Below are 13,352 nucleotides of genomic sequence, written 5' to 3'. Positions count from 1 at the left end.
TCTGGATTTGGACTTGCCTGAAATCGAAAGAGGGCCCCTTCCACAAATGGAAAGCGCGGGGTAATGTGATCAAAAGAAAAAAAAGGAGGGAGCTGTGTGCGTGTTTGTATGACAGTGGGCCTATGAGGGTGTGTGTATGACAGTGAGGCCGAGACGTCAGGGTCAGAGACGAATAAAAGAAGAAAGGGGGTGCTTATGCGCCTGGCGGGTTTCGAACCCGTGACCAGTTGGGTCACAGAGGGAGGCATGGACCAACTAGGCTGGACGGGTAGTTGGATAGGAAGGGGCTCGGCTCTACTTGAACAAGCTCCATGTCCCTGACTTCTTCTTCCCCAAGACAGAGAAGAAAACGACGATGACACCGGCAGCAGCAATGGTGACGGCGGGACTTGAGTTGCGGCGGCGGGCATGCCGGTTCAGTAGGGGTATGTGCGTGCGGACGCGCGCGTGCAGATGCCTGAGCACGAGCTCTTTCTTGCCTCGGGCGTGGTTCAGAACGGCGAGGCGGCGTCAACACGGGGTGAAGCAGAAGTGCAGCAAGGCTCGAGGGCACCTACGAGTAGTAGCGAGGTACTGCGGTGCGCGTGGAACAACATCAGGACGGTCAGAGGCGCGGGGAGCGGAGCCAGAGCCGATCAACAAGGCAACAACAACAACAACAACAACAACAACAACAACAACAAAATAAAACTACTTTCTAGAGCACCGAGAGCTCGACGAACGCACGAACCTAGCGACTACTACAGGGATCGATCGACACCAAGAACGAGCAGTGAGAGAGCTGGGTATACCTAGTATACCTAGGACAAGAAGATGAGGCCGGGGACCCAACAGATCGGCGGTGACGAGGCGAGGAACTTCGGTGGACTTGTTGTCCGAACGCGGGGAAGAAGACAACGACGAAGAGGGGGCTCCGGGGGTGCTGTGCTCGCGGTCATGGATGGGGACGAAGAGCGGCTGCGTGTTGGTCCTCTCCATGGTGACAGAAGGGGTTGGAGGCATGACGTGGGGCTACCCCGTGCTCGAGCTTGAGCACGGCCGGAGCATGGCGACCAGGGCGATGGCGAGGCATGGCTAGCCTTACCAGGCGGCGGCAGGGGAAGAAGAAGGTCTGAATCGGTCGAGGGGAGACCCTAGGGCACCAGGGGCAACTTTTATAGAGCCAAGGGAGCTTCTCCGGCCGTCAAATCAACCGGACGTCGACGTGGCACGTCAGGATGAGCTGTCATACACGGAGATGACGCTCCTGTCGCTAGTGGGCTGGATGGGCTACTGCTGCATGAGTTGGGCTGCAGGAATTGATGCACTGGGAGGCCAGCCGAGGTAAGTTTCCCTTACCTATCTTCCTATTTAATAAATAAGCAGTCCCCAAAGGAAAATGTCCAGGAGGTTTGGGGAAGAATATGAATGAAGTAGAGATATACTTGGACTCCTGGAATTATGGGCCATTTGATTAAATTGCTTTGGGGATTTTTAAAGGAAGAAAATTAAATCAAGTTTGAATTAAATTCAAACTTGAGTCAATTTTTAACCCAACCACAACATATTCAAATGAGCTGAAAATTGGAATATAGGATGTAGGTAAGGTGCAAGATTTATAGGGAAAATATGAACATTAATGGAGGAGGGAAAAGATGGCACTTGCAAAAATGGAGGAAAGGGAAGGAAGGAGAAGTGATGGTGCAAGAGACACACATGGGCATGCAACAATACAACATGCAATGATATGACAATGCACATGCTGATAATGAGAACGCAATGATGGCAATATGCACAACAACATGGCAAGGAACATGATGCATCACATGATGGCATAAGCAAAAAAATGACAATGATGCACAAATGCAACATGTCAAGAGGTGAGTAATGCATAGCAATGAAATGAGTAAAACAACATAACAAAACAAGATGAGACCAAAAGATGGAACCCCAAAAGGAATTGGATGGAGATCAACATGGATATATTGCCAAATATGGAAGTTTTAGAACTGGGGTGTTACAACTCTCCTCCACTACAAGAGGATCTCGTCCCAAGATATAGGACTGAAACAACTCCGGATATTCAGAACGGTGGTGATCCTCGCGCTCACAGGTAGCTTCTCGGTCGGAATGGTGAGACCACTTAACTTTGAGGAATTTGATCGACTTGTTGCGAGTTTGGCGCTCGGTTTCTTCGAGAATGGCAACAGGTTGCTCATGATAAGACAAGCCTTCTTGAAGGTCAATTTCTTCGAAGTTGATAGTGCGCTCGGGCGTCTTGAAGCACTTGCGAAACTATGACACGTGAAACACATCGTGCACGTTTGCGAAGTTGGATGGAAGCTCAAGTTGATAGGTGAGGTTGCCTCTTTTGCCAATGATCTTGAAAGGACCCACGTATCTCGGGGCAAGCTTCCCTTTGATACCGAAGCGTCGAGTGCCTTTCATTGGAGAGACGTGCAGGTAGACATGGTCTCCGATCTCGAAAGCCAAGTCATGGTGCTTGCTATCATAGTAACTCTTCTGGCGCGATTGCGTGGCTTTGAGATTTTCACAGATGACTTTACACATTTCTTCAGCTTCTGTGATCAAGTTGTTGCCAAGAAGTTGGCGTTCACCAGTCACGGACCAATTGAGAGGAGTACGTCACTTTCTTCCATATAGAATTTTGAATGGGGCCTTGCCCGAACTTGCTTGGAAGTTGTTGTTGTAGGAGAACTCGGCATATGGGAGACAATCTTCCCACTTCATACCGAAAGAGATGATACAAGTTCTGAGCATGTCTTCAAGGATTTGATTCACTCTCTCGACTTGGCCACTTGTTTGAGGATAGAAAGTCGTGCTGAAGCAAATGTTGGTGCCCATGGCCTTCTAATGTAGGGTGGAACCCTAGATGGCCGATCTTTCATGAAAGGAGAGGATCCCAACAAGGAACACGAAGAACACGAGGGGAAACAGGAGGGAAAACACGAGAGAATCACTCAAACCAACGAGAGTAGGTCACACATATTCTAGATCCAAGTACACATAGAGATCATACGATCCAAAGTCAACAAGGGATGATACAAGGGGTAACCGGTTCTTCTCCATGAGGAGGTCTTGATGGGGGTCTTCTTCGTGAAGGAGGTCTTGAATCCAACGTGGATCTTCTCCGAAGAGGGGCCGCCGTCTCTCTCAAGGAGTAGATCTGTGTGGATGAGCAAATCTCTATCTCAAGTATGAGCTAAACCAATGCTAACCCTAACTAGAAGGAGGAGGAGGTCTATTTATAGTCTTAGTGCAAATGGGGGTGAAGTGAAGGGGTACATGGGCCTCAGGCCCGTTCCTGTGCGCAGACAGGTACCGGACGTCCGGTGTGTAGCGGTCGTCCGATGGCTCATGGGAGGCCGGACGTCCAGTGGCTTCCGGACTTCCGCTGGTGTTGGCTTGGTTACTGAGGTACCAGATTTCCGGAAGTGGCCGGTCGTCCGATCGTCGGTCGTCCGGTGGCATCGGACGTCCGCTCATATGGCTCAGGTGCGGAGATGCTGGTCGTCCGGTCCGGGCCGGTCGTTCGCTCGCTGTAGCTCGGCTGGGGCTTCAGGCGCCGGACGTTTGGTCCCGACCGGTTGTCCGGTGGCTGTAGCTTTCGTGGCAGCCCTTCTTCTCGTCCTTGGCACTCGGTGTCCTCGCTGTCTTGTCCGTTGGATGTAGTTGATCCATGGCTCTCCTCCAAGTACCTGATCACACATAGTGTTTCCTCTTGAGGTAGCAGCCATGTCTCATGCATAGAAAGTGGTAGTTTGGAAAGGAGCGAGTTCACCTTATCTTCGATAGCCCTTGCTTGTGTTGTTGTCATTGGTCCAAGTGGTGTCGTGGGAGACGTAGGTAGATCCATGGGGATGACCTTGGGATGCTCCGCACCATCTCCCCTCCCTTGGGAAAGATCTGACCTTGGATCGAAATCTTCATCACCATGGTAGGGCGAGAGATCCTTGACGTTGAAGACATCGCTCATGTTGTACTTGTCACGCGGGAGGTCAGTCTTGTAAGCATTGTTGTTGTACCGTGCAAGCACCTTGAAGGGTCCATCCACTCGTGGTAGAAGTTTGGACTTGCGTTTGTTGGGGAAGCGGTCCTTGCGAAGTTGTAGCCACACAAGATCTCCAATGTTGAATATCATGGGTTTCTTGTTGACGTTGAGCTTGGTCGCGAGTCGTTGTACTTGGCGCTCGATAGTGTGCCTTGTGTCTTCATGTATCTTCTTGAGATAGTTCACTTGGACACTCACGTCCATATTGATGCGCTCTTGTAGTGGTAGAGGAAGAATGTCCAATGGGGACAATGGGTTGAAACCGTAGACGACCTCGAAGGGGGACTTGCCGGTAGTCGAGTGTCTTGCTCGGTTGTAGGCGTACTCGGTGATTGTTAGACACTCCTCCCACTCCTTGATGTTATTCTTGATTAGCACGCGAAGTAGAGCGAGGAGTGTGTGGTTGGTCACCTCCATTTGGCCGTCGGTTTGTGTATGGTATGCCGTGGAGAATAGAAGCTTGATTCTGAGCTTGGCGCATAAGGTATTCCAAAAGTAGCTTAAGAACTTGACGTCGCGGTCCGAGACTATTGTCTTTGGTACTCCATGGAGGCGCAATATTTCCCTACAAAAGAGATTGGCAACATGTGAAGCATCGTCTATCTTGTTGCAAGGAATGAAATGAGCCATCTTAGAGAATCGGTCCACAACAACAAACACGGAATCCTTTCCATTTCTAGTTCTAGGCAAACCAAGCACAAAATCCATGCTAATATCTTCCCATGGTTGATACGGAATTGGAAGAGGCATATAGAGACCATGGGATTGAGCTTTAGACTTAGCTTTGCGACATGTAGAGCATCCGTTGGTGAAGCGGTTGACGCCGCGAAACATCCTGGGCCAAAAATAGTTCTTGGAGAGCGTAGCAAATGTCTTGTCGTGTCCAAGTGTCCCATTAGTCCTCCTCCATCAGATTCTTGCAAAAGCAACACGAAGAGAAGACTCGTGGATGCATAGTTTGTTAGCTCTCATAAGATAACCATCTTTGATGTAATAGCGTTCCCAAGATGTATGTGTCAAACATTTGGCATAAGGATGTCACATCCCTAGTTCTGGTATGACCTAGACCAGCTAGTCATTTGTGCATCATGTTTAAATTCCATTTAAAATTGAAATGGGGATTTGTGAAACCCTCAGAATCATTCTGGAAATGACCAAAATGAAAAAATTGCTCTAAAAGGGTCCAAGAAAATGCTCATGTTGCTCCCTGAAAATCTTGGACAGAGTTAAAATTCAAACCAACATTTTCATGAGCTCATAGGTATTTATTTTGTACTTTTGGAATTAATTCAATAATTATTTGTATTGGAATTTATATTTGATATATTTCAAATATGATCCAATAACTCTGAAAGTTTGCAAGTGGCCTTGAATACTTTTAAACAGACCACATAATAATTTTTAGAAGTTTATGAAATGATTTGGTATAAAAATCAAATCAAAACAAATTACAGAAATAGAAAAGAATAACAAAAAGGGAAAAAACCTCACCTGGCTTACCTGGCCCAGGAGAGAAGCCCGCCCAGCTAGCTGGCCAGCCCGACCCATCCCCACCTCCCCTGTCGTCTTCCTCCTCTTGCCAGGAGGACGAAGGGCGCGTGGTCGCCGCGCGCGAGCACACGCCGGCCACCTCCTGCTTCCCTGCTCGCCGCTGGAGGCACCCGACGACGCCACGCCCCCCCAGCCCTCTCACTCTCCCCAGTCCTCTCCTCTCCTCTCCCTTGCTTTCTCTCTCGCGACCGAGCGCATTCGTCGCCGCCGTTCGCCGTTGCCGTAGCCACCGCCTCCCCCTCGCCCTCTCCGCGTGCTCAGAACCTCCGCCACGTCGCCGGATACCTCCTCGTCGAGCCACGCACCTCCAGACGGACTGCATCACCACCATCGCCATCGTCTTCCTCCTCGGGCTCCTCCGTCCGCCGCCGTCAATTCATCGCCATTGGACCTCCCCCGAGCTCTCTGACGCCTCCATCGGGTCCGCAGTGAGCCCCACCACCGTTTCCCCCTCTCCGTTTAGTCGCTCGCGCGCCGTAGCATCGTACCCCGCCATGGCCATAGCGCTTCGCCGCCGTCCATGTCGCCATCGTCTCGGCCCGCCTCCGCCCAAACCGAGCACCACATCATGCTCCTGGTGCCACGGGGGTGCCGCAGAGCCCCTCGGGTGGCCTCCCCGTGCCCCGCAGCCCGCTCCCGCCCGTAGCCATGCTCCGGCCGCCGCAGATGACCTCGCCGCGGTCATCTCCGACCAACCCACGGCCTCCCGCGTGTCCCACTGGATGCGCGCGAGCCTGGGCATCGCGTAGGTGGCCTTCGCCGCCCAAATGGTCGCCGGAGGACCAAATCCAAGGCCCTCCGCCGTGTTCTGCCTTGCCGGCGGCTAAACGCCGGCGGGTTGACCGTGTCTGACCCCCTAGTTGACCAGTTTAACCCGTATGGGTCTTTGACATGTGGGGTCGGGCCCTGTTAATTTTTAGTTAGGATTAGTTTAACAACTAATTAAACCATGATTAACTAATTGGGTCACTGACGCGTGGGCCCAAACCCATTAACTAAATCAGTTTAGGTTTAATTTAGTCTAGGATTAGCCACAGACACTGACGTGTGGACCCCACACGTCAGGTTTGACCTGGTCAGCCGCCTTTGACCTGCTGACGCAATGCTGCTGTCATGCTGACGCAATATATCTTTTCTGGTTTTAAATTAAATCAGGAAATTCCAGAAAATGCTATAAACATCAAAAAATCATATAAATTCAACCGTAGCTCATATTGAAATAACTTATATATGAAAAATTATCAGAAAAATTCAATCTATCCATCTGTACCATTTTCAGGCATGTCAAACCAACTTATACCTACTGTATAAGTGAAACACTAAAATGGCTTATATAAAGAGCTTATTTTGGAGATGCATTTGAATCTTTGGTTCAAATGGATTTCATCCAAATAAAATCTAGTTGCATTAGCTCAATCAGCATCACATATTCATGCCATGATCATGCATCATATTGTTGCATATGGTTGTGTATTGATTATCGACACCGTTCCTTCTCGATAGGTCCTGCTCCGGAGACCGATCCAGAGAACCTGTCAGAGGAGCAGTGCCCCCTGTTGATCTACCAGGCAAGCAAACCCCCTTGTTCATTCCGATACAATCCTACTCTCTCGCTCCTACTCTCATTATTGCATTAGGACAACAACGATTCAACTGCTACTTTATGCTGCGGTAGTTGAACCCATTCCTCTGCATGACCTATCATTGCCACAATAAATAGTTAAAACCCACTAGCATGTGTAGGAGTTGATTGAGCCATGTTGTGTTCTTGCCATGCCATGCCTGCTATTGCTTAGAGTTGTGTCAGGTCTGATTCATCGGGAATGAATTGGAATGTTACGATATGTTCTGGTGCTGAGAGTTAAGCGTGTGAACACGATTTGGTAAAGGTAGCGGTGAGAGGCCATGTAGGAGTACATGGTGGGTTGTCTCACTCGAACCATCCTTAAGCACTGAGTTCCGTGTATTTTGTCCAATGACTAGCTACTACCACACATTGGAATGCTTAAGTGCCCCTCTCAACTTATTAGCCAACTTGATCTCTGTCCAAGAGTTGCAAATAGTTTCTAGTGTTTGTAGGTAGTGTTAGTAGTCTACCAAGTGGCACCCGGCCAGGTGGGCTTGGGACAGACTAGGCACAGTGGCACGGTGTACCAAGTGGCACCCGGATGGTGGGCTTGGGAACCCTGCTCACATCATTTGGGGCCGTGAGCGACACCCCGGCCGGATCTCCTTACGGATGGAACCCGAATAGGCGATAAACCTGGATGAGAGACTTGTGTGGTTAGTCAGGTCGTGGCCGACAACCTCGCCAGGCTTCCGCTTGAAGGTTGCCGAGGCACATGATGTGTACACGGTGATAAGTGGTGAGAGCGTGTGTGAAGAAGTACACCCCTGCAGGGTTATCATGATCTATTCGAATAGCCATGTCCTCGGTTATGGACTTCTTGGATGCTTACATGGTACATAGACAACTTAAAGTGGATACTCTAAAATGTTCAAGACAAGTGTGAGTGCTATGGATGGCCTTCTCATCAGGAGATGAGGATGAATCCATAGTAGTGTATTGATGCGGTGATTAGTGGACTCGTGTGCGATGCCTGACCTCAAAGAAGTTTCTCGTTGTCGTAGAACAGGATAGCCACTGAGTCAAAGCTGGCTTGCTGCAACTAAACCCCACATTACCTTCTTGATACAAATGCATGTATGATAAGATCTGATGTAAGTCTTGCTGAGTACCTTTGTACTCATGTTTGCTTTATTTATGTTTTGCAGGTGAGACATCTGTCTCACTAGTAGTACCACTTGGACTTCGACGAGTAGCTTGTTACCTCAGCTACGATCTTGTACCCTTGGGAGGGGCTTGCAGATAGTCAGGCCTCTTAGCCTTTTTCTTTTGTAGTTGTCTGTACTCAGACATGTAATGCTTCCATTGCTTGTATGCTCTGAATGATGGGTTATGTGACCCCCTGTTTGTATTTAATGATATGTGGCTCTTCTGGGCCTTTATCTATATGAGTTTGCGTTATGTTGTGAAGCCATGTTGTACAACACATACTTGCATGTTATGCGTACGTGTGACGTGTATTGCTTTGTGTGGGATCCGACAATCTAGTTGTTTATCCTTGGCAGCCTCTCTTATGGGGAAATGTAGTCTAGTGCTTCTTTGAGCCATAGTAGTCCGCTACAGCCCAGTTCACCGGAGTCCTGCTAGCCCAGCACTACTGCTCAGGACACTTGACTGGCCGACATGTGTTTCACTTCGTTCCTGTGTCTGTCCCTTCAGGGAAATGTCACGCGGTGACATCCGGAGTCTTGCCTAGCCTGCTACAGCCCGGGTTCCCCGGAGTCCTGTTAGCCCAGTGCTACAGCCCAGATTCACACGCTGCTGACGGGACATGCTCGATGTGAATCATGTATGCCTGTCCCCATAGGTTAGTGCCGCTTTGGGTTCACGACTAGCCATGTCGGCACGGGTTCACTATCATATGGATGCTAACGACACTATCATATACGTGAGCCAAAAGGCGCAAACGATCCCGGGCCATGGTAAGGCGACACCCGTGGGAATACCGTGCGTGAGGCCGCAAAGTGATATGAGGTGTTACAGGCTAGATTGGTGTGACTTAGAATCAGGGTCCCGACAGCTTTGGTATCAGAGCCTGACTGCCTGTAGGATTTCCAAGCCAACCTGGTCGAAGTTGAGTCTAGAAATTCTTTTGCTATATAGGGGAATTGATTGTGGAAGGGAACATAAGGCTCTTTTTACTCCTTATGCCTCATGCCTTCTGATCTGAGTCATCCTATCTTCCTACGGGGTTAATGAACTAGGCTTCCTCTTCTGTCTATCAGGATCACGTCTTACTACTCCGTAGTCTCTTAGGATGGGCTGATCTGAGTCATATCCCAGTTCGAGTACCTCCAGTGTAGCCTGTTTAGTAATATCTCAGAACCTTGAGTGATGATGTTGAGTATGGTGCTACCCCATTATTTGCAGGATGTCTCATTTAGAGCATTTTACTGTCGTTATGCTGCTGGAATTGTCGTAGGAGTTCACGAGATAGTATTTTCCTCGTACTATATTCTACATCCTTATGATGATGTTGAATCCATCCTTTGTTTCCTTGGTTGGTTCTTCAAGATGTCGTCAGTTATCCGAAGTTCTGTTGCTCATAGCCGGAACCACGGAGATGGTAGGGATGAGGATCCTCCCGATCAGTCTTCGTTGGCAAAGTTCATGTTAGAGATGGAGAAGAACAAGCGTGAGACTAACTACTTGTTAGCACGTATTGAGGAGAACACCTCCCATCAGTGCAAAGAGTCAGCGACCATCTTTCATTGGTCTGAAACCACCTACCTTCCATCATTCCATTGAACCACTCGATGCAGATGACTAGCTCCGTAGTATCACTATCAAGCTGCGTTCTGCGAACGTAGCTGAAGGTGACAAGGTCACCTATGCTGCATATCACCTGGAAGGTCCTGCTAGTATTTGGTGGCAGAACTATGAGGCTATGCTTCCACCTGGCCAGATACCCACCTGGAGAGATTTCACTGAGGCTTTTCGCGAGCATCACATCCCTATGGCTCTCATTGACCGCAAGAGAGAAGAGTTCTGTAGTTTCACCCAGGATAAGATGGCTGTTGATGCTTACAGTAGGGAATTGGAGAACCTTGCCCGCTATGCTACAGAAGAGGTGTCCACAGACGCCAAGAAGCAGGCTAGGTTCCGGAAGAGTCTCAACCCCAAGTTGCGTCGTGATCTACACTTGCATCATTGCAATACATTCCAGGCTCTTGTGAACAAGACCACTAATGCAGAGACAGCTCAACTCACTTATGAGGAGTCTCGTAAGCACACCCGTAATTTGGGTTCCCCTCCGGTTCTAGTTCGCAGAAGCACCGGATTTGGGTTCCGAACTCCGCTCTTCCACCCGGTTATTCACCGAGGCCATCTTATGTGGCGCCTCACCTAGTTCAGTTACATGCTCCACCTAGGCCTACTGGTAGACCGCTTGTCAATGCTGGTCCACGTCCTACTTCAGGGACTTGCTTCACATGCGGAGAGCCAGGACACTATGCACGTGACTGCTCTCAAACCAACTATGCTCCACCCCAGCCCGAGAAGTCTGTTCTTCGTGGTAAGCCATCACGCAAGATGATTAGTGTCAAGTCAGCTCCCACTGAACGTGGATGTGTGCATCACGTCTCAGCTAGAGACGCTCATGATGATCTAGATGTCGTTCTTGGTACACTCCTTGTCAATTGTCACCCAGCATCGGTTCTGTTCGATAATGGAGCATCTCATTCCTTCATTTCCTAAAGCTATGCTAACTTTCACAACATGTCATTTTGTGATATGCCCTCTCCACTAGTCATTCAAACTCCTGGATCCAAATGGCAAACTTCTAGTGTAAGCCATGGTAATGAAATCCTTGTTGACAGACTTGTATTCCTTGCATCACTTATAGCCCTCAAGTCTATAGATATTAACATCATCTTGGGTATGGACAGGATGAAAGCTCATTATGCCAAGATTGATTGTTACACCAGGTCCGTTCAGCTTACACACCCATCTGGCAAGATAGTCACTGTCTCCACCAGAGTTGCAAAATGCCAACTCTATTCTCTTAATGCCAGCCCTCTTCCAGACCTTGAAGATATCCCGGTAGTCCGTGACTTTCCGGATGTCTTTCCAGAAGAACTGCCAGGTGTTCCACCTGACAGAGATGTAGAATTTGTCATAGATCTTATCCCAGGAACCGCTCCAATATCTAGGAGACCTTACAAGATGGCACCCTTGGAACTAGATGAGCTTAAGAAACAACTTGATGAATCCTTGCAAAAGGGTTTCATCCTTCCTAGTTTTTCTCCCTGGGCTTGTCCCGTCCTCTTTGTCAAGAAGAAGGATGGTACAGACCGAATGGTTGTAGATTATCGCCCCGTTAATTTGGTCACGATAAAGAACAAGTATCCGCTCCCCAGGATCAACGATCTGTATGATCAGCTCGTTGGATCCTCAATCTTTTCCAAGATGGGTTTGAGGTTAGGCTATCACCAAATCAAGATCAGAAATGGGGACATTCCTAAAACGGCTTTTGTCACTCGTTATGGCCAGTACGAGTACATCGTCATGTCCTTCGGTCTAACCAATGCTCCAGCTACATTCTCCCGCTTGATGAACTCGATCTTCATGGAGTACTTAGATAAGTTCATCGTGGTTTACCTCGATGATATCCTTATTTACTCAAAGAATGAGGAAGAGCATGCCGAACATCTTAGACTTGTGTTAGGAAAACTCAGAGAGCACCGCCTTTATGCCAAGTTCTCCAAGTGTGAATTTTGGTTGCCAGAAATGACCTAACTAGGTCACGTAATCTCTGGTAAGGGCATTGCTGTCAATCCCGAGAGAGTTCAGGCCGTTCTTGACTGGACTCCGCCTGAAACAGTTAAACAAGTTAGGAGTTTCCTTGGTCTAGCCAGTTATTGTCGCCGCTTCGTTGAGAACTTCTCCAAAGTGGCCAAACCTCTCACAGAACTTCTCAAGAAAGATAAAAAGTTTGAGTGGTCCCCACAGTGCGACTATAGTTTTCAGGAACTGAAAAGACGCCTGACTTCTACTCCCATACTTGTGCCACCGGATTTCACTAAAGACTTTGTTATCTACTGCGACGCCTCACGACAGGGACTAGGTTGCATCCTTATGCAAGATCGCCATGTGATTGCCTATGCATCTCGACAGTTGCATCCATATGAGGAGAATTATCCTACACATGATCTAGAGCTTGCAGCCGTAGTCTATGCACTTAAGACCTGGCGACATTACCTCCTTGGTAAACGTTGCGAGATTTACACCGATCACCAGAGTCTTAAGTATATCTTCACCCAACCAGATTTGAACCTTAGGCAAAGACGTTGGTTGGAGTTGATCTCAGATTACGACTTAGGAATTACCTACACACCAAGTAAGGGGAATATCATGGCTGATGCGCTAAGTCGTAAGTCCTATTGCAACAATCTCATGTTGCAGCAGGGCCAGCCACTTCTCCATGAGGAATTATGTAAGCTTAACCTTCACATTGCTCCTCACGGATTCCTTTCTACCTTGGTGGCGAAACCTACCCTTGAGGATAAGATCATTATTGATCAAAAGTTTGATAGGGGTGTTATCTGCATCAAGAGAAACATTAAGAAGGGAGTTGGTGGATGTTTCTCTATGGATGATCGAGGTGTTGTTTTCTTTGAGAATCGCTTGGTGGTTCCCAAGAATCAACATCTGTGACAACTGATTCTTAAGTAGGCTCATGAATCTCCTCTCACAATTCATCCCGGTAGCACTAAGATGTATCAGGACCTACACCAGAGGTTCTGGTGGACTAGGATGAAGAGAGAAATTGCTCAGTTCATTTCTAACTGTGACGTTTGTCGTCGCGTTAACGCAGAGCATCAAAGGCCTGCTGGCACCCTTCAGCCTTTAGCTATTCCTGAGTGGAAATGGGATAAAGTTGGTATGGACTTCATCACCGGCTTTCCCAGGACCAAGAGAGGGAATAATGCTATCTTCGTAGTCATTGATCGTCTTTCCAAAGTGGCTCACTTCCTACCTGTTCGAGAGAGTATCACCACTAGTCAGCTCGCTGACTTATATATTTCTCGAATAGTGTCACTTCATGGTGTCCCACTAGAGATCAATTCAGACCGTGGTAGTCTTTTCACTTCTCATTTCTGGGATAGTTTCCAAACTGCCATG

This window comes from Triticum urartu, chromosome 4A (genome assembly GCF_056163025.1).
Source record: "Triticum urartu cultivar PI428250 chromosome 4A, HENAU_Tu73, whole genome shotgun sequence".
Taxonomy (NCBI): domain Eukaryota; kingdom Viridiplantae; phylum Streptophyta; class Magnoliopsida; order Poales; family Poaceae; genus Triticum; species Triticum urartu.
Note: the sequence above shows the minus strand (reverse complement) of the source record.